The sequence below is a fragment of the Pogona vitticeps genome, chromosome 3 (genome assembly GCF_051106095.1).
Source record: "Pogona vitticeps strain Pit_001003342236 chromosome 3, PviZW2.1, whole genome shotgun sequence".
Classification (NCBI taxonomy): domain Eukaryota; kingdom Metazoa; phylum Chordata; class Lepidosauria; order Squamata; family Agamidae; genus Pogona; species Pogona vitticeps.
This window is the reverse complement of record NC_135785.1, coordinates 85,804,541-85,830,000: the sequence shown is the minus strand read 5'-3', so window position 1 is coordinate 85,830,000 and position 25,460 is coordinate 85,804,541. Positions and strand designations below refer to the sequence as shown.

At 39.4% G+C, this 25,460-nt stretch overlaps 1 protein-coding gene across 11 annotated transcripts in view; it reads right to left on the bottom strand.

Annotated features, from left to right (window-relative positions):
* The window catches only part of SGMS1 (sphingomyelin synthase 1), a 99,653-nt gene that overhangs the window by 18,267 nt on the left and 55,926 nt on the right, over nucleotides 1-25,460 (bottom strand). For 7 of the 11 annotated variants that reach the window (XM_072995273.2, XM_020801285.3, XM_020801290.3 and 4 more), the window contains one exon: nucleotides 18,848-18,918. The exons of 2 other annotated variants lie outside the window; for them this stretch is intronic. The gene's annotated coding sequence lies outside the window, so the exon portion shown is untranslated. Of the gene's footprint in view, nucleotides 1-8,696; nucleotides 8,892-18,847; nucleotides 18,919-25,460 lie in introns of all 11 variants that reach the window. 2 more of the 11 variants (XM_020801286.3, XM_020801291.3) reach the window with 1 other exon arrangement.

The following is a 25,460-nucleotide window of genomic DNA, read 5'->3' as shown; positions in this document are numbered from 1 at the left end:
CTATTTCAAAATACTGAAATACTGGACAAAACCAGCAATCATTACGTCAGACTGCACAGGGAAGCCACTGAAATCTACAAACACCAGCAGAACTTAAACAAAAAAGAAGAAAATTTGAAACTCAACAAAACTTGGCTCCCAGCACTGAAAAATACAGCGTGCAAAAGGTCAACGAACTCTACCCAGCCACAAGGACCAGTGATCACTACACACAAAAGATCAGCTAACAACACCCATCAATCACAATGACAGAGAATCTCTCCTCCTTATCACAACAATACATCCACAACAAAAAAACACTGATCACCATAATCACCCATCTCCTGAAAAGGACAAAAGCTGATCCCACAGCCATATATACTCAACTCCCAAACAAACTGCACCAGAGCACAGAGTGCTACTCCTGTCCTCTGAAGATACCGGCCACAGAGACTGGCAAAACGTTAGCCTTCCAAAGAGCCCGAAAAACCCACAACAACCATTAGATCCCAGCCGTGAAAGCCTTTGCAAATACAAGAGACATATAGTTTGGGGTTTGAGGTAGAGAGAGTGTTTAAGGAGTGATTAGTCAGAGTGTAACCTGTATTAATTAAGATAGAAGTTAAAGTAAAATACTGAAGCTTTGTGTAACTTTAAGAATGTGCTTAAGAACTATTCCTAAAACAACTTGTAATCAATAAACCTGTTTCATTTTAAAAGTTCAGTACTGAATGGACCTCAGTCTTTCATAGGAGATATAGGTTGATAAAGAGATCAACTGGTGGCAGCGTGTTAAAGGGCGTGTTGGGATACTCATGTGAGCCCTGTGTTTGGTGAAATAAGCAGAGGTCATGGGGTAAATGCCACAAGTGTGAATGATCTTATCAGTATTACATTAAAACCTCCAAAATCAATAGAACAAACATACACGAAATAACTGTTTAACCATAATGAACAGATCACTAAGGGAAATGCTCAATGTTGACACATCTATATATAGCATTAATATACTGACTATGCTAGCAGTACCCAATCTGTAGATATTAAGGTAGGCATGTTACTCAAATATAGCCGGTAGGTATCACAATTTGGGAAGAAAACCAAAAGAAAAAGAAATATCCTAAACTGTGGGAGAAAAAAGTGTACAAGCAGAGTGACAAAATGATGACGAAAGAATAGAAACAAAGAGAAAACCCTTTAAAATAAATTCAGGACAGCCATTAGGAAATGCCTAAATGTACTTCCTATAGCAAACAGCATCAGTGCTTTGCTATAAGAAATAGATATGTACAATTAGCAAGAACTTATCAAAAATAATCTAGGAATATTAAACAGGATAAGCACATATTTTTTTCCACTGCATATTCTTACAAAAAGCTATTTTAAAACTTGACATTATGTGAAAATCAACACATTATTTGAAAATTTTAGAGCAAGAAAGAACATATCCTTATAGTCTCAATGGATTGAGACAGATTACTGTATTACAACTCTCTTGAGAATAAACTGAAAACTAAATCAACTTTTTACTTTCAACTTTTTACTTAACTTGAAATAACATAGTTTTGGTGGAATTATATTTCTGTCCTGCAATAAAGTAAAGAAAGCCCTTTCAAAGTTATATAAACCACACTGGCTGAAATCCAGTAGTAAGTCTCAACTACAGTAGGGCCATTGAATCAACAAGACTTACTGAATCCCTACCAATTCAATGAGCCTACTCTAGTTGGAATTTACTACTGGATTTTAGGAACAGTTTCCATTTCAGATATGATGGGGCAGTTCACGACCAATTCTACCTTCTTACAGACCTATCTGAGACATGGTTAAGACACTCATGTATGCACATATTATCTTCTTTTGAAAGTTTGCATTAGTGCGCTTACAGGAGAAACACAGTACAGTAGCTGAAATCCAGTAGTAAGTTAAAACTGGAGTATGCCCATTTGAATCAATGGAACATATGGAGGAACTGACTCACCAAATCTCTAACAATTCAATGGGCCTACTCTACTTACAATTTGCTACTGGGTTTTAACCACTGCATGAATCACATAATTCTTCTCATGTAATCTATCATTTATCTGGCCACCAATCAGAACTTAAAGCCTGTGTACCTTTCCCATTCTACCCTGGTTTCTCATTCCAATCAAAAATGATTTTTTTTGGTCCTGCTGAACTAGGACTTGTAAATTTTTAAAAGTAGTTTATAACAAGCCTTCATCCCATCTCCTAGTTTACATTGTTACTGTTTTCTTTCATTGGTTTGTTTGAAAGAGAACTTGTTGCATTGACCATTACTTCATTGGATGGGTGGGTATATTTTAAAAGGGCTATTTTTAAAAAAAATCCTCTCAAAATGCCCCATGAGGATAAGGGGTGTTCTGAGGCTGCACCATGCATCTGTTCTAAAGTATAAAGGGTGATGTATTGGGAGACATTATCTGAAAGGTTTAAACAAATCCTTTCATGTAATCAGGTCATGCAGTGAAAATCAATGTGTACTTTCTGGATAGGGTCACTGTCTCTTTAACTGACCAAGCAATCAATAATAGCACCCTCAGAGTTGAAGGTACTACATTCAAGTCATCAGCTTAATTAAGGTTAGACCGCAAGCTAGAAAGAGAGATAATGCAAAAATCTCCACCAACACTTCTCCTGCAGCCATGATGAACACCTTCTGCTCTCTATAAACTTAATACCAGCCTTCTCCTACTACTAGACATCAATTCCATTCCTCCTTGGCTCATTAAAATATATGGTGGCAAGTTCAAGCTCTGCTTAAGCTACATCTAAGATACATACAGCCTTGTCAATAATTTGACAAGTTTAAACCACACAGTCACCTATTAAACCTTCTCAAAGAAAACTCAACTTAATGTCACCATTGGCTTTATAAACATTCCAACTACTCTGAAATAAGACAAATTATTTCTTGCAGAAGATCAAAGTGAAACTTCTACCTCTTTTAACAACAGCCCCGTCTCATTTTGGAGGCTACCCTCAAGGAAACAGGAACCCTTGGAGAAGCCACCAAACACTCAAATATCTTGTCCCAAGATGGAACACAGGAAACTGGGTAATAATTATACTGTATAGTGGGATTTGAGGAGGGCTTTTTCAACAGCAGCTGTAAGGACAGAACAGTGATTTAGGTATCTGGTTGTGGAGCCAAAGGTTGGGAGTTCAATTCCCCACTGTGCATCCCAGAAGAACCTGCCTGGGTGGCCTTGAGCAAGCTGCAGTCCCAGGGCACCCCCAGAAAGGAATAGTAAACCACCTCAGCGTATCCTCTACTTGGAAAACCCTGAAAAGGGGTCACAATGAGTCAGAAATGACTTGTTTTTGACAGCCATCTCACTATTACCTCTTTTAGGCATGCTGGAACTCTACCCTGCTGCAAGGAGGTATTCTCCTCTCCTTCCACCTACTCACTAGTTCCACTCCAGCAGCTTCTAAGAGCTAGGAAAGGCAAAGATCCAGCAAACATGTGTTGGCCTTCACCTCTCTAAGGATCCGATCCACATCTTTGTGTTGAACAGATTGAAACATAGCTATTAACATAGGACAAGCAGGGGCCAGAGTTACACCCACAGGACTTACATTAATTACAGCATTCACGTCAGAGAGGATCAGAGTGACTTTGGGTGCGACTAAACACTCAAGCTGTCTCACACTGGGTTGAGCTAAATAGGGTTGATTTCAAGTGTGCTCTGTAATTGCACTCAATCTTTCTGTTCACATGCATTCTCCAGCATAACAGCACAGAACTTGTATTAATTAGCTGGCAATCCTCTAAAATGCTCTACTTAGATCCTGCTTTTCCCCCACCTTGTTCTCCTGTTGTTGTCTCTAGCCCCCACTGCTGTGTGTGCAAGAGTGAGAGAGACCGAAAAATGGTCAGTTAACTGCTTTCAGTCTGTTTCCCTCTCACACACAGCTGTGGGACAATGTCTACCACTCCACCACCATACATGAACACATATTTGCTCCCTGAGATGTTCCTCACCCCCACTGTCAGATGACACTTTTGTCCCTCAGGAGGCAACTTTTTGAAGTGCCTCTAAGCAGTCATTTCCTCCACACATACACAAGGCTCCCTCCTCTCCTCTCTAATGCTGGCAGCTGCAACTTAATGCCTTGTGATCACACAAGGATCTTCGTGTTTTATCAAGAAACAAGGAAATTGAGGAGACTGGAGACAGACATCTCCCACCTTACCCTTGCAAGTCCCCATGCTGAATTCAAAAACCAGCATAAAATGATCTGATCTCTATTGTTCTCAAGAAGTTATAAGCTGCTGCCGCTCATCCAAAAAAGTCTGGATGGCCATGAAAAGGGAATGGGCTTGTTCTTGAGTGTGAGATAGATGTCCTTGACCACTCAAAACAGCTCTGCTACATAGCTCTGTGCAGACACAAAGCAGCGGCAGTAAAGAAAAACACTTTGTTGCAGCTGGTGCCGCAGGCCTTTAAATGAGCTCTAGTCCATGTCTGATTTGCTTTTGGTTTTCCACCATTGTCACTCTAGTTTCCACCCCACTTGCTGTATCACTGACAGTTCCCTAGTGAACCAAGGGCTTGTTTGCCTACATTCCATGAGGAGGGCTGCTTAGGAGCTATTATGTCAATAGCCTAGCCATTTCCTCATTCCAGAGATCAACCAGGGCTTCAACAGGGTCACCTGCAAAGGGAATGGGCAACTCCATGCAAGTTATCAGGAAACTATTTGCATCTATTAGCCTCCTGAGATGCCTAATGAATCCAAATAATCAGTCTCCTGCCCCTGTAGAGAGTCTGAGTTCCAGTGAGTCTAAACCCCACCAAATAACGTTCTGTCAACAAACTACAAAAAACTCCTCCACACCCAGATCATATGCATCCTGCTCAGTCTACACTATGTGTCCTGCTACATAAAGGGGTTAGATATCACTTGGGATAGACTCACAGTAATCATGGAAGATATAAAGCCCTGAACGGCTCCTGACAGTGCTGTGCTGCCATGGATGTTGAAATCATCTAAGACAAAGCAAGGCAAAGTGTGCTGCTTATATACCGCCCCATAGTGTTTCAAGCACTCTTTGGGTGGTTAACAAGTTAATTATGCAGGCTACACATTGCCCCCCCCCGTGCAAGCTGGTTACCCCCCCCCATGCGAGCTGGGTACTCATTTTACTGACCTCGGAAGGATAAAAGGCTGAGTCAACCTTGAGCCGGCTACCTGGGATTGAACCCCAGGTCATAAGCACAGTATGGCTGCAGTACAGCAGTTTAACCACTGCACCACGAGGCTCACAGGAAGCCTAGGGGACTCCAGCATCACCTCTAAGACCAACTCAATCATCTGAGGAAGGGAAATGCTGTGCTAGTAGTCCATGAGTTTGTAGATGACATCAGCATTGCTGTGGGTGGGAGAATGAGTTCCAATCCTCTTGAATAAAATTTAGAAGCATATTCCCCAACTGTTGGTCAATCAACAATAGAACAAATGAGTCATGCTTCCTTTGACTGCAATCTTCCCTTACCATCATACTTTATCTACAAGTTTTACCATATTAGTTCGAGCTATTTTAACCTATCACATGAAATCCACATGCCCATGAGCTACTTCTATCACGCAATGAAATACAGGTTGAAATCACATGTATGCAAAGTATCATATAAATTGTGCCCATAATATACGGTACAAAATGTTGCTGAACAGAACCTGTGTAGGTGGAACTACACTGCAATACACCAGAGGCCTCAACAATACTACTCCTTTCAAAAGTACTTTGTCATGGGCCCCAGGGTCAGAAAGAGAGCTATTGCTAGGTGGGGAGAGTATGTCTATTTGCATTTGTGTTTTTTTTAATTGTTATTTTTCATAACTTGGAATAGGGTAAAGGATACAAAGGGTAAAGGAAAGAAAGTTTGGGGTTATGAGGAAGAGGAGACACAAAAATATATTAACATCCATTCTACTCATATTATCATCCCAAAATTCTATTTCTGCTTTTCTACTCTTTTCTGCCTTCTAGATTTTAATCCACACTTTGTTCTAAATTATTCAAACATTGTTTGGTGATTCTAACCATTTGTAAAATAAGTCCCATCTTTCGGTTGCCTTTTGCAAAGGACAGTCCTTTAATACTTCTGATAGTATGTCCATTTCTGCCGTTTCTCTTATCTTCTCTATCAAATCTTCTTGTTTCGGTATCATCTGACTTTTCCAGTTTTTAACATATAAAATTCTAGCTGCGGTAACTATATATGTAGCTATAGCCTTCTTTGCTTTGTCTATATTATCTGGTATCATAGACAATAAAAACAATGCTGGTGTTAGTGGGACCTTACACCGTAATATTTGTTGAAATACCAAATGCACCTCTTTCCAATACTGTTTCGCTGCTTTGCAGGTCCACCACATGTGATAATAACTTCCCACATGTGCTTCACATTACCAACAGGAATTTGATACTTCTGTATACATTTTCTGGGGCCATGTGCCATCTATAAAACATCTTGTAAATATTCTCTTTAAAGTTAACTGATTTTGTAAGCCTTATATTCTTTTGCCATATTTGTAACCATTGATCAATAGCGATACTATGACCTACGTTTTGTGCCCACTTAATCATACACTCTTTAACCATTTCATCTTGCGTTTTGATTTCTAGCAGGCAGTTATACATTTTCTTAATTATTTTGTCTTTTCAACCAAATATCGTTTGTTTTAAATATACTCTATTTTATCCTTCCTATATCTAGATTCCAGCTGTGCTCTAGACCACCAGTCTATGTGAATATTTGCATTTGTCACATGGATTTTGGGCTAGGACTTGAGCTTAATTTTGCTGCTTAAAATTTTTTGAATTTTGCACTTGTGTACATTGTAGGATTAGCCTAAATTTTCCCTATAAAGAAATACTACAACTTGGCTAATTATTTTCCTACTCTTGCAGTGCAGTACTGATTCAATGAGTCATCATATACATTGTGCATATGCTGACAAAAGATCAGGAGAGCAGGCACAGATGTTAGTCACGTGGAAAGGAAAACAATGTAAAGGCATTAGAAACTTCACTAGAACAATTAATGCTTCTAATTACATCACCACTCAAAAATTATCCTGAAGTTGTTATCTTGTGAGTATCCGGGTGTGGCATTTGAAATTCTAACAAACTCAGTCAGAGAGCAACACAATCTACTCCCACCAACTTGGGGATGGGATGGGGGAAGAAACATCCTGAGACTCTGAAATGTGGGTTCAAGTGAAAACAGAAGAAACTGTTTTATGTGAACCTTGAAAATTTGCATGTCTGGACACCAATATTATTCAGTGTTGAAACCTTGTTGATTTGTGTAGTAAATCACAACTAGAGGAAGCCCATTGAATCAGTAGGGATTTGGTGAGTCAATTCCTGCATACATTGCACTGATTTAAACGGGCCTCCTCTAATTGCAACACTATGACAAGCAACAGGATTTTAGTCACTATGTTGGTTCCATGACACTCAACCTATACAGTTCTGCTAGTTGTAGACAATTATGATGGCACATTCACTCATATTTGAAAAATGTAAAATCCTTCAAGTCCATCTTAATAAGATACAGGTATAAAAATTGTCTTTCTTCATTAATTCTCTTTGTATTACAACAGTGTTTAACATTAAGTGAATAAAGAAAAAATAATGGCATGGAAGAGTTAACTGTTTTTCTTCTGAAGATCATTTGCTGAAGAAAAATCCCCAAGAAATATTCCTCTTAAGAATGATTAATACTACTTACATTACTTAGTGAAACACAGGTATAATAGACTTCAAAATCACACACCATTTAAGGCACTGGACTACTTTCTTTCCAGCACCTAGAATCTAAAGATGCTAAAAATACCAGGCTCCCTTCTTATTTCATCTCCATATAAACAATAGTGACACTTGCCATAATCGTATTATGCAGTGAGTCACCAAGCTACTATTAAGGATGCATGCAAAAGATGCAACATGTTCTTAGACAGGGTAGTTAGTAAAAAAGCATGCAAGAAACCATGATCAGAACAATTTAAACAGAGATTATAATAGACTCTGATACTGAAGATAGCTACATTTTAAAAAATCTGAGGAAACAAGAATAGGCAAACAATGCATGGCCATGAAACAGCCAAGCACACTGGACTCTGAAATGTGCCTGCTTTTGAGATCACCTGCACATGGAAGGAGACAGAAAGTGCTCAATAAACACCAATGTCGCTATAGCTGATTTATAAAACATAGTATGCTTAGAATTAATTGTATTCACAAAGCTCGAAACATCCTCTTATTTTGCATTTCCTTTTCATTTTGCAAGCCTTCAGTTCTATTTCTCCATTTCTAAGCATCCATGAAGCACTTCTGTATATTAAATATATCTAATGAGTAGTCTCATTTCAACTGGGAACATTTTGTTCTTTGCTCTTGACTACCACTGCATGCAGAAGACACTTCAGCAGACTGACATTACTGGTCTTCACTGAAGAATGTTATTCTGTGACTCTTTCACAACTTTGATGAAAACGTTCCCTGCTGTATGTACAGAGTATCAACCGAGACTATAATCTCTCTGTCTCTCCTCCCAACCCCACTTCATCGTAAACAAAAGGTACTAGATTAGGGGAGGGGGGAAAAAGTAATAAAGTGGTGACACCACAATCCAGACTGCAAATTACAGATACACAGATAAAACGTAAAACATTCTCACCAAAACTCACGGCTTTTTCTTCAGCTTTTTCTCTTTGTACTGTCAGCAGTTTTTGTGAAAAGGAGGAGGAGGAATAAGACCACATTGGGAGATCCAGTTCATCTGGAGGAAGGCTGTGACTTACGTGGGTGGAACTATATCCCGTTAGAGAGAACTTTAAGCCTATCACTGTCCAGGAATGCTAGAGGTCTTGCACTGCAGTATGCCCAGAGGAGAGAATGAGAATGGGTGTGTCAACAGAATGCAGATTTCATGGTATGTTGGGTGTGGTGGTGTTCAGCTACAGTACTTCAGTTTTCCAGAGTTTAAGAATGTATGGGTAGTTTAGAATTGAAACAAATCTGTTTATTTTTCTTAAATAGCCATCTCTCCCACATACAAAGAGGGTAGTCCAATTTCAGTTTTTAGAACTCTGAAATTACTTAGGGTCAGAAAAACTATGCGGCAGTTTGAAATTCATTGCAACTTTTACCCTGAAAGATGCTCAAATTGCAAGCTGTAATAATACAATGACAATTACATAAAGCAATATTTGCTTTGTTTGTAAAACAAAGGTAAAAAGGCTACCGAATAACTATTGCCACAAAAGGGGTGCATTTAAATTAGAAACTGGAAAACAAGGATCCTATTTTCAGCACATTACCTTGCCAAGTACCAAAAATATCAAATGATTAAAGGAAAAAAAGAGAAAATTTTCTAAGTGAACTATAGGACAACAATATATCCACTATATTGACCTTTAAGCTTACAATCTCCTAACAGAGACACATGCAGTCAGTGGAAACTGAATGGCACTGATAGCATAGTAATTTTACTGATAGTATTACCTCTTATAGAGCTGTTGATACTGTTTTTCTACTGGTAGTAAGAAAAAAGCAAATGAAAAGATCCACATGGTTCTTGTACACTATCTGCCAACAAGGATGGACAATCTCACAAACAGGCACAATTTTTTGAGTCCGACAGGATTCTTTATCAGGCTGGGCATTACAGAGCTACAGTAATGCAGAATAAAATGGTAAATTCCCCAAATCATGGTCAGATGTTGCAGCTAGGCTCTATTGTTTAATGCAAGTTCCAAAATGGAGACTGCACCACTACAGAATCAGTTCAGGGTGGGAAGTTTCATGTTTCACACTAGGCAATGTAGACCTCAGTGTCTTTCCCAATCTTGGTATTCAAAGACTCATCAGACACTCTCTACAATCCTTACTGTTACGGGTAGTAGTGAGTGTAGCTGCAACTATTTAATGCCTACAAGTAAGTCTGGTTATATCTTCTGTGTTGTTCCTGATATTTCAGTACATCTAGTGTAGAAACTATTTCCAATGCAAACTGCAGGTATGTACAACTATTTCTAAAAGCTACTGTTGTGTTGGTCAGGTAAATAGTCCCAACAGGAGGTAATACCTCTGGAAGTATACCAGTAGTATAATAACTACTGGCAAAATACTATGACTTCCGAGAACCAGGAGACTAACTAAGGAGGTGAAAAAGAATGAAAGCAACAGGAACTGAGGAAACTGCACATGGTATAAAAATAAGGAAAAACAGCAAGTAAAAACTGAGAGAGAGGGTAGAAATCATACTCTATTTCTGCCTCTTTGCTGGCTGGGTAGCTCAGTAAGTCAGAATCAACTTTACAGCACATAATTATAATTGTAATTACTATCAGTCTCTTCCCACCTCATGTCCTTTAAGTCTGCGGTCCCCAACCTTGGGCCTCCAGATGTTGTTGGACTACAACTCCCAGAAGCCTTCACCACCAGCTCTGTAGGCCAGGATTTCTGGGAGTTGAAGTCCAAGAACATCTGGAGGCCCAAGGTTGGGGACCACTGCAAGTATTTTGGATTTCACTCTTAGCATTCCTCACCATTTCTCATACTAACTAGGGCTGATGAAAGCCTGAAAGTTAAAAACATCTGAATGGTATCATATTCAGGAACGCAGCCCTACCCCAGTCAGAGAGAGAAGGTGAATCTGTCACTCAAACAGTAAAGGAAAGAATTGGTTATTTTCTCGTAATGTGGTGCTAAATGCAATATTATGTGCACTGACTTCTTGTCAAGCAATAGAGCCTTCTTTCCTTTCTTGCCCACCCACATGCCCACAAGGCCTCCTTTACAGCAGTAGTCCCCAACCTTGGGCCTCTAGATGTTCTTGGACTACACCGCCCACAAGCCTTCACCACCACCTCTGCTAGCCAGGATTTCTGGGAGCTGAAGTCCAAAAACATCTGGAGGCCCAAGGTTGAGGACCACTGCTTTATAGCATCACCAAATTTTCTCGTGAGCAAATGGAGAGTGCGTGTGCAGATGAGGAATGTGAAGGTTAGGGGGAATTCCACCCACCAACAATGTCTGTTTGCTTGTGGACAAACATCAGTGGATACAGTTCTTAGTAAAGTAATGGAAAAGCTGATTGGATAGCTCACTGAGTTGGAGCACCAGGTGTCAGAAGTTCAATTCTGCAGGGTGTCTCTGGAAGAAGAGCCAGCCTATGTGGCCTTGAACAAGCTACATGGTCCCAAAGCAAGCCTAGGCAAAGGGGCTAGTAAACCACTTGTGAGTACTTTATACCTAGAAAACTGAGAAAGATCACTATACATTAGAATTAACTGCATATAAATATATCATATATTAATCAAAGTGGAGGTGGGATGCAGACAGATTTGCAGATCTTATTCTGCAAGCCCATATCTACTTTGAAGAAACCCCATTTAAGTTCAATGAGACCTATGCACATTGACTCATAAATAAATTCTGTTGGGTTCCATGGGATTTCCATGCAATTGGATGTAGAGCTGGAACCTTGATTGTTAAAAATATGAAAATCTCCTGTATGATACCACTAAAGAAAATGTAAACAATCTACTACACATATTGTAAAAACATGTAACCACAAAACAGAACAAAATTTAACAAAGCAGGAATGAAAACTGGTTAGCAAATCAAGATAGGGAGGGAGGAACAAGGGAGGTTTTCTTGTTGTGACTTCACATCTCCCATACAGTATAAAAGCAACTATTATTCAGAATTGAACAGAAAAGATAGTTTGCTCTGGTTCTTTCGTCTTAAGGAAACAACTTTCCCAAACAATTATGTAATCTACATGGCCCATGGAAAGTGTGTGCAAATAGACACTGGGCAGAAGAAAGGTCATGTGATCAGACCCACTAAGGAGTTACAGTACTTCTGTCCAGGGATTATATTCCAAAAAGGGAGAAGATCAGTTAATGCTACAGATCACACTAATTCCCCCACACTCTCTGAATCTCAAAAGAGCAAGGTGCACTCTGTGTTCACCCATCTATAGTTTTCCATGATGTTCCTGCTGGGGATTCTGACTTGTGTCTCCACAAATAAGCCAAAGTCTTAAACCAACAACAAACTAAATTCAGCATCTGGCAACACAGAGATCATCCTCACCTGAGTGAACACCCAAGGAGTGCTAGTGTTCAGCACAAGGGAAGAAGCAAGTATTGTTTTATTCTTGTAGTTACATAGTAGTTCTATTATTTAATCTACTTAATCTCAAACAGTGCATCTGAAAATCTTCACAGATACATCTGAGAGTATTTATTTCTTTTTCTCAGAGAAGGCTTTTTTCTTCTTCACTGCATTAATGTATCAGGAACAGGAAAGCAATTTTGAAACATGGAATAGTGATGGGGAATCAGGAAAGTATCTGTTTTGTTCTTTGCAACTCTAGTAATGCACATAACAGTCTAAAGCTCAACCTCCTGGATCAGTAAAATGACCAACCTAAATCACTGCACATTGATCATCTTTCTTACTCTGCTTACAAGTAAAAGGCACCAGCCACTTGTTAGTCAAGCTGATGTCACTTCATCTGCTAATGAAAGAACCATCTTATGTACTGCAGTTTGTGTGTGTGTGCGCGCACGTGTGCGCGTGGGGGCGTGCGCACACACACACACACACACACACACACACACACGTGCGCAGCACTGACGACAATTATTAATGTTTATCTTAATGGGGCAGGTGGCAAAACACAAAAAGCTTTTTTTACTCTCTGAAAGATACTAAGGCTGCACAGCAGGAACTGCAACTCAAAACTAATTTGAAAAGAAGAAGTACTGTATTTAGAGTCTCTGAGGAATGTCAATATGCTTATTTGAGATACCTTCCATCTTTGGACTTGGCAACAAACTGCATTCCATGTGCTTTTAACAAAAGGAACTTCACTTAAAAGTCTCACAGTACTTCAGTATTAATACAGAGGCCCATAACATATTAATTTATATGACTCCAAATATCAAGGCAATCACAATTTCAATATACTAGAATAATACTGCTGTTGCTTCATCTTACACTTAAAGCAGATCATTTAAAATGAACTAAGTGTCTGAGTTGGTATCCACAGTTATATGGATCAGAGCAATACAGTATTTGAGATAATGTGTTGTATGAATTGAACAAAATGTAAAAGGCAACATCTTACATTGTGGTGAGCAGTATTTAGTTTCTTCTTTTTAAGTGCTGAAGCTCAGGCTGGTGTGAAAGTAAGATCACATACTATAATATGTCTTGTAAAGAGGAATAGTTACTCCTAAATACAAGGCATAAGAAGCACTTCTTTAATTCAAAATGAACTCTCCGTAATCTTAAAGGTACTTTATGTTACAAATCCTAAGACTTGGCTCTGGTACTGATTTCAGGATATATTCCTAGGAAACCCTGGAGCTAACATAATTAAGTCAAGAGCAGGCCACAATTTCTTTGTATTTTTACTGCAGGGTTTTCCTCCACACAAGAAATATGTGTCCTGCAGAAATGCACTGTATTTTCTAAAAAGCTGGAACCTAAAGGAATGATTTGTCTTGAAAGGAAGAAGGTCAGAGGTACAGTGGGGTCTTGACTTGAGAACTTAATCCGTATTGGAAGGCGGTTCTCAAGTCAAAAAGTCTGTAAGTCAAGTCTCCATTGACCTACAGTGCATTGAAAACCGATTAATCCCGTAACAGGCCGTTTTTGTTCCATTTTGGTTTTTTTCTGGTCTGTAAGTCAAATCTCAGTCTGCAAGTCAAACCTAAATTTTGCGGCCAGAGAAGTCTGTAACTCAAAAAGTCTGTAAGTCAAGCTGTCTGTAAGTCAAGGGTCCACTGTAATAAATGGAAGATCAGTGAGAAAGTGACTAAAGGGAAATAACATGTTGGCTGAGATCCTGTTGCTAAGTGTAATGAGTTACAACTAGACTATAGATTTAAAAGAGAGAGGTGTTTTGGGACTGCCGAATTGGCTATTATATTATTAGGCATGTGCTGTGGTCTGGATAAAAGAATGGGTAACATTAGAAACTAGAAGGTCATGATTTGAAAATGGGCTGGCATGCATATGTGTGGTATGGAAAATTCAAAGAACAGACACATTTCTCAGAACATATTGTAAGGAAAGTATTATGTCTAGTATGGCAAAAATTTCAAATGCAAACTTATAAGAAAATTCCAATATGGGTAGCACCAATAGAGGCATTTACATTGAAAGTATTGAATCAGAAGGGAGTCTTACTCACTTATAAAGATTTGTTAACTAAAGATCAAAATATGAAAGATAAAGAAGATCTAGAGAAACTGGGTCTAGCGACAGACTGGTAGTCAACACTGAAACTAGAATCAAAATATTAAAAGGACAAAAATATGGGCTTTTTGAGCGGAAAGTTCAGGTAGATGAATTATGGATTTATATGAAAAAGAAAATAATTTTAAAAATGATCTAGAGCAGGGGTCCCTAACCTCCAGTCCGCAGCCTGCTGCCGGTCCGTGGCCTTCGCAGGACCGGGCCGTGGAGAGAAATCTTTTGCCCCTGCGCAAGCACTCCCCCCATGCCCACCCACATACAAGCATGGCCCCTCCACCCACAAGCACCCCACGCTCACCCATGCTTGCACACAAGTGTGCCCCACTCACTCACGAGAATGCCATGCTCACACACACATGCGCGTGAGTGCACCACACCCACCCACGAGCACCACCTGCTCACCTGTGCATGAGCGAGCATGGCACACCCACCTGCTAGCGCACTCCACCACCCCGCCAGCAGGGAGTGTCCTGCCCCCCCATGCACAGATCCCACGTCCAACTGGTCCTCAGTTCGGAAAAGGTTGGGAACCACTGATCTAGAGGATGAGAGGGTGAAGGAGGCGATAGTAAAATGGGCACAAAGCTTTGGTTATAATACTGATATTGATGACTGAACAAAAATGTGGAAAGATAACTATAAATGATTAAACCAGTTAATCTTTGAGAAAACATCCTTAAAATGTTTCAAAGATGACATTTTATTCCGGTAAAATTGGCAAAAATGTCAGAAGGGATCAGTAATGTTTGTTGGAAATGTAAAAAAAAATCTATGGACTTATTATCATGTATGGTGGTCATGTGAAAAAGCAAAAAAAATGGTTACAGGTTTGGGAAATGTCACAAGAAATTGTTCAGCAAAAATTTTTAAACCTGAAAAGCTATTATTGAATATAATACCAGAAATCATTGATAAGAAAACAAAATATAGTTTACTGTATATATTTACTGCAGCTAGGTTACTCTGGGCCCAAAAATGGAAGAGTGGAGAAACACCAAAAATGGATGAGCTATTAAAGAAGCTACTGGATATTACAGAACTAGATATGCTTTCAGAGGCACTACGGGATCAAATGAGACATTTTGTAAAGGAAAGCTGGAAGCTGATACATAATTGGGCCAGGAAAAGACAGGAATTGAGGGGAAGAAATAGTTTATGGCAAATCAGTGCTCACTAGAATCCTTTGATGATATTTAGATGCCCAGACGATGGCAAAATTTCTGATCTATTTGTGTAGTATGGATGTGTAGTTTCGATGTTTTGTTGTTATTCGTGTTTATTTCTGTTTGGTTTTAGTTTTCTGTTTTTATGTTTGCATGTATAAAATAAAAATATTGACCTGTTTAAAAGAAAAGAGAAAAAGAAAGGAAGGAAGGAGCATATAATAGAGTGGCTGACTCACCAAATAGCCATTGGTTCAATGGTCTACTTTAGCTACAACTTACTATACTAAGCATCAAGGGTTTCAGCCACTGATCCCATCAATTGAACTGGGTGTACATGAGTAAGAAATAGAGAAGCTGTAGGTATGAGAACACCACAACTGTAGTCAGGAATTCTCTTTCATACACTGATTAGAAATGGTAATCAAAAATGTTGGCTGCAGGCCACTAGCTACATCTTACATTTCAAACCTGTTCCTTGAAAAAACAACCAGCAGAAAGAAATGACATCCTCTGTGTAATAATTCTGCTTGGAGGTACTGGAAACAGACTACTGAAATTCATTGAAGTAACATATGGACAGAAGCAATGTTCCCTCTAATTTTCAGCCCTGCTGGGTAGGGCTTCCCCCCTCTTGCACACAATTCCGCCCCCTGCATGGCGTTCTGTCAGACTGGAACCAAAGCGGCTGGAAACTGTCACTGTGGGTGCAGAGAGGAGGAGGAGCCCTGCATGGAGGGAGGCAGAGTAATACATGCTCAAGTAGACATAAACCTTAGAGGGAATCTTGGACAGAACTGATTATAACAGGTTTAATCTTGCAATGAATATAGGAACAGATAGGCCAGATACTTTTAAAAGTCTGAAGAAAAGCAGAGAAGAGAGCAAATACCTAATTCATGCCAGCTGCAAACTACCAGAGAGATCAAATAAACTCTGATAGCATGTAAAGAAGAAAGAAAGGAAACTTCATTTTCAGATTTCATATTGTCTAGAAGACCTGCAATTCTAAATACACAAAGCATGCCATAGTTTGTTTAAAAAAAACCAGAACAGATACAGATCTTAAACACAGAGGTACCTAATGCATAAACATTGGCATTCTAGCATCAAACTATTACTAATATTTACTACTGTTATGCAGGCCAGATTTAGGAATTAGAGATCAAGGTTACTGCCTGAATTATAAGATCTGAGAGAAGCCAGAATCAGGGTATGTAAGTGTAAGAAGAGATGTTCAAAACTCAGACTTACAAGTGTTAATCATCTCATTAATCCAAGCATATTAGTATTTTCACTCAAAGTAATTATCAACACATGTACTTTCGCTGGCCCCATTGCCCCATTCCCACAAAACCATGTGCATACCGTGTTTCCCCGAAAATAAGAACAGAGTCTTATATTAATTTTTGCTCCAAAAATGCATTAGGGCTTATTTTCAGGGGATGTTTTATTTTTTTCATATACAACAATCTATATCCAAATACAGTTATGTCATCTTCTTCCGGTTGCTGCACAATGGTGGAGGGCAGGTTTCACTTAACTGGGGCTTATTTTGGGAGTAGGGCTTATATTACAAGCATCTTGAAAAATCATACTAGGGCTTATTTTCAGGTTAGGTCTTATTTTAGGGGAAACAGGGTATATACACACCTGTTACTCAACACAGCATTTCTAATATCCAGTAAAGTGGACTGTAAAAGTCTTCCACATAATATTGCTGCTGCAGCAGCTGAAAGCTAACCTCTAGGAATCAGCCAATAAAAGCAAAATACCACTTGATATTTTACCACATACAATTGTTATTTTCCTATCTATTACCTATTACCGTAATACTATTTATACTGCTCCATCCAATTTTCACTTTCTTAATGCAAAAAATTTCAATTATATTTGATTCTTTTAAAAATTCTATAAACTTAGAGCAAATTTTTAAATGCGCTTATACCTGTCATGAACACATGCACACTGACAGATCCACTTATGTGTGTTAATATCTTATATATTACAAATAAATCATTTATAAAAACTAAGCAACAAACTTGTGAAATTAACTGTGATTGTAACAAGGGATACCATTCTGAAAAACAACAGCAATAAAAATTGAACAGAGAAGACAAGGATGCATGTTATCATATAAATCTATGACCAATCATGCTTTTAAGTTATAAAAAGAAGAAAATCTGATTTGGAAGTTATAATATGAAGGTAATATAAGAGAGTATACTCATGACTGATTAGCAGCAATGTGAATTAAATTTTGCAAAACATCTTGCAGATTAAACTTTATTGACATTAACATAAAATGGGAGGGAAGGAAAGTAAGAATTCAGCACCACATAAGGGAAATGGATATCAGCCTAATGATCATTTTCAAAGTACAATATCTGAAAGCAAAGTGATCACCACTTAAAATTGAGAATCAGCCTATGCAGAAGTGTTTGCCAGTAGAACTAGGTAAATATGAATAAGTATGCATAAGTTATAGCAGTGGTTCTTTGCCTTCTCTCAGGCCAACCAAATCATCAATCAATTAAAGATGGATATTCACATAAGCAAGCAGTTTAATTTTTTAAAACATAGCCTATAGCTGACAAGAACCAAATTCATATATCCAGGAGTATTTGGTACACTTCACTATCCTATATGGTGCTTGCTATTATCAGTGAAGCTGTTCCTGATACAGATTGCATCTGACATTTAATATTCCTTATCCTTCCAGAAACAAACTGAGGGGCTTCACTGTTGTGCCCTCTTCTGCCCCCTGCCTTATCCATCCATTTCACTTTCCCCTACAAATAAGACTCACACTAATCAATCACCTTGAGCTAATCACGCAATCACACTAATCAATCACAGAGAGCCTCGTGGCGCAGTGGTTAAACTGCTGTACTGCAGCTAAATCTGTGCTCATGACCCGGGGTTCAATCCCAGGTAGCCGGCTCAAGGCTGACTCAGCCTTCCTCAGCCTTCTATCCTTCCAAGGTCGGTAAAATGAGTACTCAGCTCATGGGGGGGGGGGATGTGTAGCCTGCATAATTAACTTGTAAACCACCCAGAGAGTGCTTGAAGCACTATTGGCAAAGCGTGCTGCTTACATACCGCCCCATAATACGATGATGATGATGATGATGATGATGATGATGATGATGATGATGATGATGATGATGATGATGATGATGATGATGATGATGGGGCAGTATGTAAGCAGCATGCTTTGTTTTTTGCTTTTGCTTTTGATACCCTGCACACTGTATGCAGAACCCTTGCAGAGTACCAGTGGTCCAGGACGCACAAACCAAGTTAAATTCCAGTGTTATAGTTGATAATAATGTGGTAGAAATCTTTTCCCTTACTTCAATACATAACAGGCAGACTTTTTTACCTTGCTTCTTGAAGTCACAGCAATTTCACCCATCCTCTCAATCTTCCAATGTAATGTCTCTGAGTAGCTTCCTATCAAGACAAAACATTTGGTAATTTTAAGCATGATGATTCCTTTCCCCCTGTTTTTTCTGAATAAATCCTGCAACCCTCGTAAATGCAATTTACCTGCCATCAAAACAAACAAACAAACAAACAAACACACAAAAACAAGTCCACGACAATGAGGAGTTTTTAACAGAATGAGACAAGGAATGGCCTAGGCATACATGAAATACCTAGTTTGGCCTATGGATCTACATACCCATTGTTGAAATGCTGGTCACCTGGCTTTTTAAAAAAGGCAGGCCAAATCAACATTACCTATCTACCAAATTTCAACTGCCTTAATAATTTTTAAACAGCCCTCAATAATTAACCAAGATGAAACTCATACAAAGGGGAAACTAACTTGGAACTACTTAAAAGACAAAGCTCAAGAACAAACGGTGCAATTTCAAAATACAGTTATAAAAGTATAACTATACATTTTTTAAAAATATTTAAATAATCAGAATGTATTTCACTATTTTGGTATATGCATTTAGTAACAGAACATAGCAAGACAGAAAACTAAAGAGAAAAATCAGAAACTACTGCTGATGCTAACATTCCTTGCTCAATTGTGGTGTCATTGTTTAAAAGCCAAACAACTGCATTCTTTGACTGACTGAGATACAGTGCTCCAGAATGTAACAAAGTCAACCCTACACATTTTGAGAAGTATGCAGTTTATGCTGGAAGAATCTTACCAGCTTCCAAGAACACAAACAGATGCTGATTCAGACTAAAAACAACAGAAGCATGCTGCTGTACAAGTATGATGTGGTGTCTGGAACACAAGATTTGGGCATGGGAAATCCCCTGAAATCATGGTTACAGTGTTAATGGAATAGCCCAGGACAAGTCGCTACCTGTCTATTCTACTTCATTATATTTTGTAAGGACTGTACACCAGTTCCTTGGATAAGTAATCTATACAGACAACAAATAGTATAATAAAATATATTAATATATTATAGTATATTAAAGCAAAGGTTTGCCATTCATAACTGTGGTTCTTTGAGTGGTTATCTATGAACCCACACAAATGGGAGGGTGCACAGACGATCACCTAGAACACTCTAGAAATGAGGAATTTAGATGAGATACTCTGCTCCACCCTCCAAACATGCATGAACCAATGCACCTGATTCAGAGCCTCTCATTTCCAGTCTGCTGCCACATGGCAATTAGCAAAGTAAAACAACACTTAGAGGGGAAGAGGATGTGTTGTGTGGATTCATACATGACTGTCTGAAGAAGCACAATTACCAATGATAACCCATTGTTCTTTGTAGTCTCTTGGCTCACACAGAGAAGAAACTAACAGCTGTCTCACCAATAGTAGAAGGTATCAAGTCAAGACAGAGAAGAGGACCGTACTCCATCTATAGAAAGCATCTGCTCTAGCCTGAAAGTCCAAACAGTAGTGGCAGATGAATATTGAGAGTTGAGAACATGTCACTGCCTTGCAGGTATCAGGCAGAAGAATACCTCAAGAGAGCCACTGAAGATTTAGATGTTAACTGTGTAGAGTGGCTCTACATTTTCAGGAAACAGGATGTGAGCCACTTCATAAGCTAATGCAGTGCAGTCCACTATCTAACAGGGAAAATGCTAGGATGAAATAGACAGCCCCTGCTGGTGGCCACCATAAGAAAGGGAAAGGTAGAAAATAGCATTTTAGAGGTATGAAAGGCCACAGCTCAGCTAATGTTGTGAGCATGGAGTGTATATTCTAAAAAGGAAGCTGGGCTCCTGAAAAATGCCTTGAGCTCTTCTGAAGGAGAAAGGAGAAAGGAGAGAGATAGAGACACAGACACAGACAGGCAGACAGATAGATAGATTGATAGATCAATGCTGACAAAACTATTTCTTGGTTGAGGTGAAAATAAATCACAACTTTAGGAAAAATGAAACATCTTGTCAACTTTATCTGTGTGAAAGGAAAGGTAGGCGGAATATGAGTGAAGGGTGCGTAACTCAGAAGCTCACCTAGCAGATGACCACAAGTAAAGCCGTACTCCAAGTCTAATGCAAATATTGCTAGAAGCCTTGTGCTCAAAGAACTTGCTTTTGTGAACATCCATACTAACATGCAATGCTCGGTTTCCTTTCTTAACTCATTTGCCATTTCAGAATTTACTCTTTTTTATGTTAATCGTTTGTTATTTGCAACAGAAAAGGGCAGGTATTTAACTCCTATCCTTAAAGTTAGTACAGTATTCTCATATGCAGCCTCTTGTCTAAGAGAAGCAACTGTTAGCTTGTTCAGGCCAGAAGGACGTTGTGTAATAGATCCAAACAAAACATATGCCTTTGTAGAGTAACTAACCATTAAATATACTCATCAGAAACAGTTTCCATTCTTCTTTCAGAATGAGTCATTCTATTTTTTTTAAAAAAATCAAGTCCATAATTTCCAAGTCAACACCCGTTGCCACAACAGCAAACCTTTCCTTCATCTTACACAGCATTTTATAATGAATCAATACAGTAGTGCCTCGCATAACGAGTGCACCGTTTAACGACGAATCCAAATAGCGATGCTTTTTTTGTGATTGCTAATGCGATCGCATTGCAATGTTTAGAAAACAACCTGATCAGCGGTTCCAAAATGGCCGCCGGATCAGCAAAATGGCCGCCCGCAGCATTTTCGCGCCCTGCCCTCGCTTACCGGGCAGCGAAAATGGCGGCCGGATGGGGGAATCTTTGCTTACTGGTGAGTTTTTCCCCCATAGGAATGCATTAAACGGAGTTTAATGCGTTCCTATGGGGTCCCCCCCCCGCATAGCGACAAATCCGGATAGCAACGTTAATCTGGAACTGATTAATGTTGCTATGCGGGGCACCACTGTACATGTCTTAAACATGTTTTCTAGAGTAGCATCAAACACATTGAGCAGAGCTCTAGAGAAGACGTATGTTTGTATTTTAACATTACTGTGTTTGTTCGAATGTACTGTTATCCTATGATCATTTTGTTGTTGTTTAGTCCTTTCGTTTAGTCGGTTCCAGCTCTTCATGACCCGATGGACCAGAGCACGCCAGGCCCTACTGTCTTCCGCTGCCTCCTGGAGTTAGGTTAAATTCATGTTGGTAGCTTTGATGACACTGTCCAACCATCTCATCCTATGATCATAACTATATACAAATCTTCCTCTACTCACTAAAAGAAATCATAACAATTCTTTTGAAAAAAAATCAGAAATACTTCTGATCATTTTCCAAACCAATCTTCGGCTAAGAAAATGAGTATCTCAATCCTCACCAGCTCCTGCCATTCCTTGAATACTCACCCTGCCTCCTCGTCACTTTGTGTATCTGACCAGCAAAGATGGAAACAATGGCAGCAACATATGGAATGCCATACTCCCTCTTTATTGTTGCCTGGATGTGCTGCTATATAGTGCAGCGGGAAAACAGATACAACAGCCTTCGTATAGATTACAAAGTCTAACACCAATTGTTTTGGTATGATGAACATAGAGGCAGGGGACAGATTACCCTGAGCAGTGTCACTGGTCCTCCCACTATCCTTAGTCAAGTAAGTAAAGAGAAGGGGTGGGGAGAGAAAAGGACAGAGAGAGAAGGTGGGGATTTCTCTCTAATTAGAAATTGAATCTGTGCCAGAAAGAATTTGAGGGCTTGTACAACCTGCCTTTCCTTTGAAGCAGGATTTTACATGATCTCAGATCTCTTCTTCAAATCCAATTGCTTTTCCATCAGCATGCTCAAGGGAGCAAAACAAACAAAAAGAGGTTATCTACCTGTAACCATAGTTCTTCTAGTGGTCTGTGAATTCACACAAATGGGTTGTTCTGCGCCTGTGCTGAATGTCTTGGAAAATTTTAGAGCTTAAAAGTACAAAGTTAGTGGGACGTTCCCCTGTGGAGCACATGCTCCGCCCACCTAAGATTCCCCTCAGTTCCTAGAATTTGTCCACCAGGCAGAAGAATCATTTAATATAACCCGTGACAGACAAAGGGGAACCGCCTAGAGTGGCCTTTTAGGCCAGATGGGCGGGGTATAAATCAAATAAATAAATTAATAAATAAAATGGGTGAGATGGACCACTAGAAAAACGATGGTTACAGATAGGTAATCTCTTTTTCTTCTTCGTGGCCTCTGTGAATGCACACAAATGGGTGACTGGCAAGTTTCACTTAGTGGAGGGTGGGACGTCACGGTAGAAAAGATGCCAAAACAGCTCTGCCAAATCCAGCATCATTGCGTGCTCTCACATCTAGGCGGTAATGCCTGACAAAGGTCGATGGGGTAGACCAGTGGTTCTTAACCTTTTTGAAAGAAACGCCCCCTTGAGCCATTGAGGAAGTTATCATCGCCCCCCTCCCCGCGGTGATGATATCTTTCTTTCTTTCTTTCTTTCTTTCTTTCTTTCTTTCTTTCTTTCTTTCTTATTTATTTCTTTATTTATTTATTTATTTATTTATTTATTTATTTATTTATTTATTTATTTATTTATTACACTTAAATCCAATGACCCCTGAAAACAAAATTCAATTGCAAGAAAATGAAATGCCCCCCAAAAGTAACATTTTATGATTTAGTTGCAAGTGAATTTTAAGACGCAAAAAGAAATATAAAAAGGGCATAAAATATACCGCAATGCAGGAACTAAAAATTTCAAGACGAAAACTCTAAAACTAAATTAAGATTGGAGGAAAATATATATTCATGCACACTGTAAAAAGGCTGCAGCCATCTTCACAGGTTTGGCTTGCTCCAGCGCCCCACTACCGCCCCCCTTCTGCTCCAGCGCCCCCACACCGCCATTTTTCGTTCTACCGCCCCCCTGAAAAATGAAAGCGCCCCCTGGGGGGCATTATCGCCCACGTTAAGAACCACTGGGGTAGACCATGTTGCAGCACAACAGATGTTAGGAATCTCGATTCCACACTGGGAGGCAGTAGATGTTGACAGCGCTCTAGTGGAATGTGCATTCAAATGATCAGGAGGTGGTTTGCCTGATAGTTCATATGCCAGAGAAATAGTTTTGACTATCCATCTGTAAATGGATTGTGATGAGGCTGGGCCTCCCTTGTGAGGTCCATGGAAACATATGAAAAGTCTGTTAGTTTTCCTGAAAGCCTTAGTTCTGTTAATATAAAATGCAAGAGAGCATCTTACGTCTAGCATGTGGAGCATGCACTCTAGAGAGATTGATGGTGATGGGGAAAATGATAGTAATATAACTGGTTGATTTAGATGAAATTCTGATACAATCTTCGGCAGAAAAGAGACACCAAAATACAAAGTCACCTTGTCTGGATTGGATAAAGGGTGGATCAGAATGAAGACCAGCAAGCTCACTGGCTCTTTTAGCAGATATTATAGCCACCAGAAAAGATGTCTTCATAGAAAGCAACCTAAGATTTGAAGAGGCCATTGGTTTTAATGGTGGGTGCATGAGAACATTAAGGACAATTTGTAGTGACTATAGGGGAATAATACGTTGACATGATGGATGGATGTTATTGAGAGCTTTGAGGAATTTTTTAATCACAGAGTGAGATAAAACTTTTGCTGACGTGGAGCTATCTGGATGGGCAACGATGGCTGATATATGGACTTTTAAAGTGGAATGAGAGAGTCCTAATTTGAAGAGATGGAGTAAGAAGGTAAGTAGTGTCTTCAAGGAAAAGGTATTGCAGGTAAGTTATTTATTTCCATAGAATTAAGGAAGGCTTTCCAGTTATTTGCATATAGAAGCAGAGTTGATGGTATTCGTGCTCGATCCAAGATACGCTTCAAGGCAGGAGTATCCTCCAAGCTGTCAAGTTCAACGATGGAAGGTCTGGATGGTAGACCATTCCGTCATTCTGAGTTAGGAGGTTGGGAACCAGAGAGAGTCTTAAAAAATCCATTGACACTGACCTGAGGTGAGTGAACCACGGTTGCTTCGGCCACCAGGGAGCAAAGACAATCACATTTGATTGAAAGTGTCGGAGGCGGATAATTGTCTGTTGTATGAGTGGTATTGGTGGGAATAGATAAAGTAATTCCCTGTTCGAATCCGTCATAACGTCCCCGATGGAGTTCTCGTCTGCTCCGGCTGGAGAACAATAGACACCGCATTTGGCATTCACACTTGAAGCAAAGACATCTATGGTAGGTACTCCCCAATGGCAACAGAGTTGATCGAAAATGGTATCCTTGAGGGGTCACTCATGAGTCCTCGATGTCATACGGCTGAGATGATCTGCTATGTAACTGTCATCCGTGAAAATATGTACTGCAATAGGGAAGATGTGATGTTGGTAACACCATTCCCGCAGGTCGATGGCTATGTACAGGAGGGATAAAGAATGTGTTCCTCCCTGTTTGTTTACATAATATAGTTGTATTGTGCGTTGTATTGTCCATTGCCAGTTGCACCACTCGACCCTCGAGGACTGGAAGAAAGGCATGGAAAGCTCTGATGATCGCTAAGAGCTCGAGATGATTGATGTGAAGTGATTGTTCCTGTCTTGTCCATAGGCCATGAATTTTGTGAAGAAGACAATGTGCCC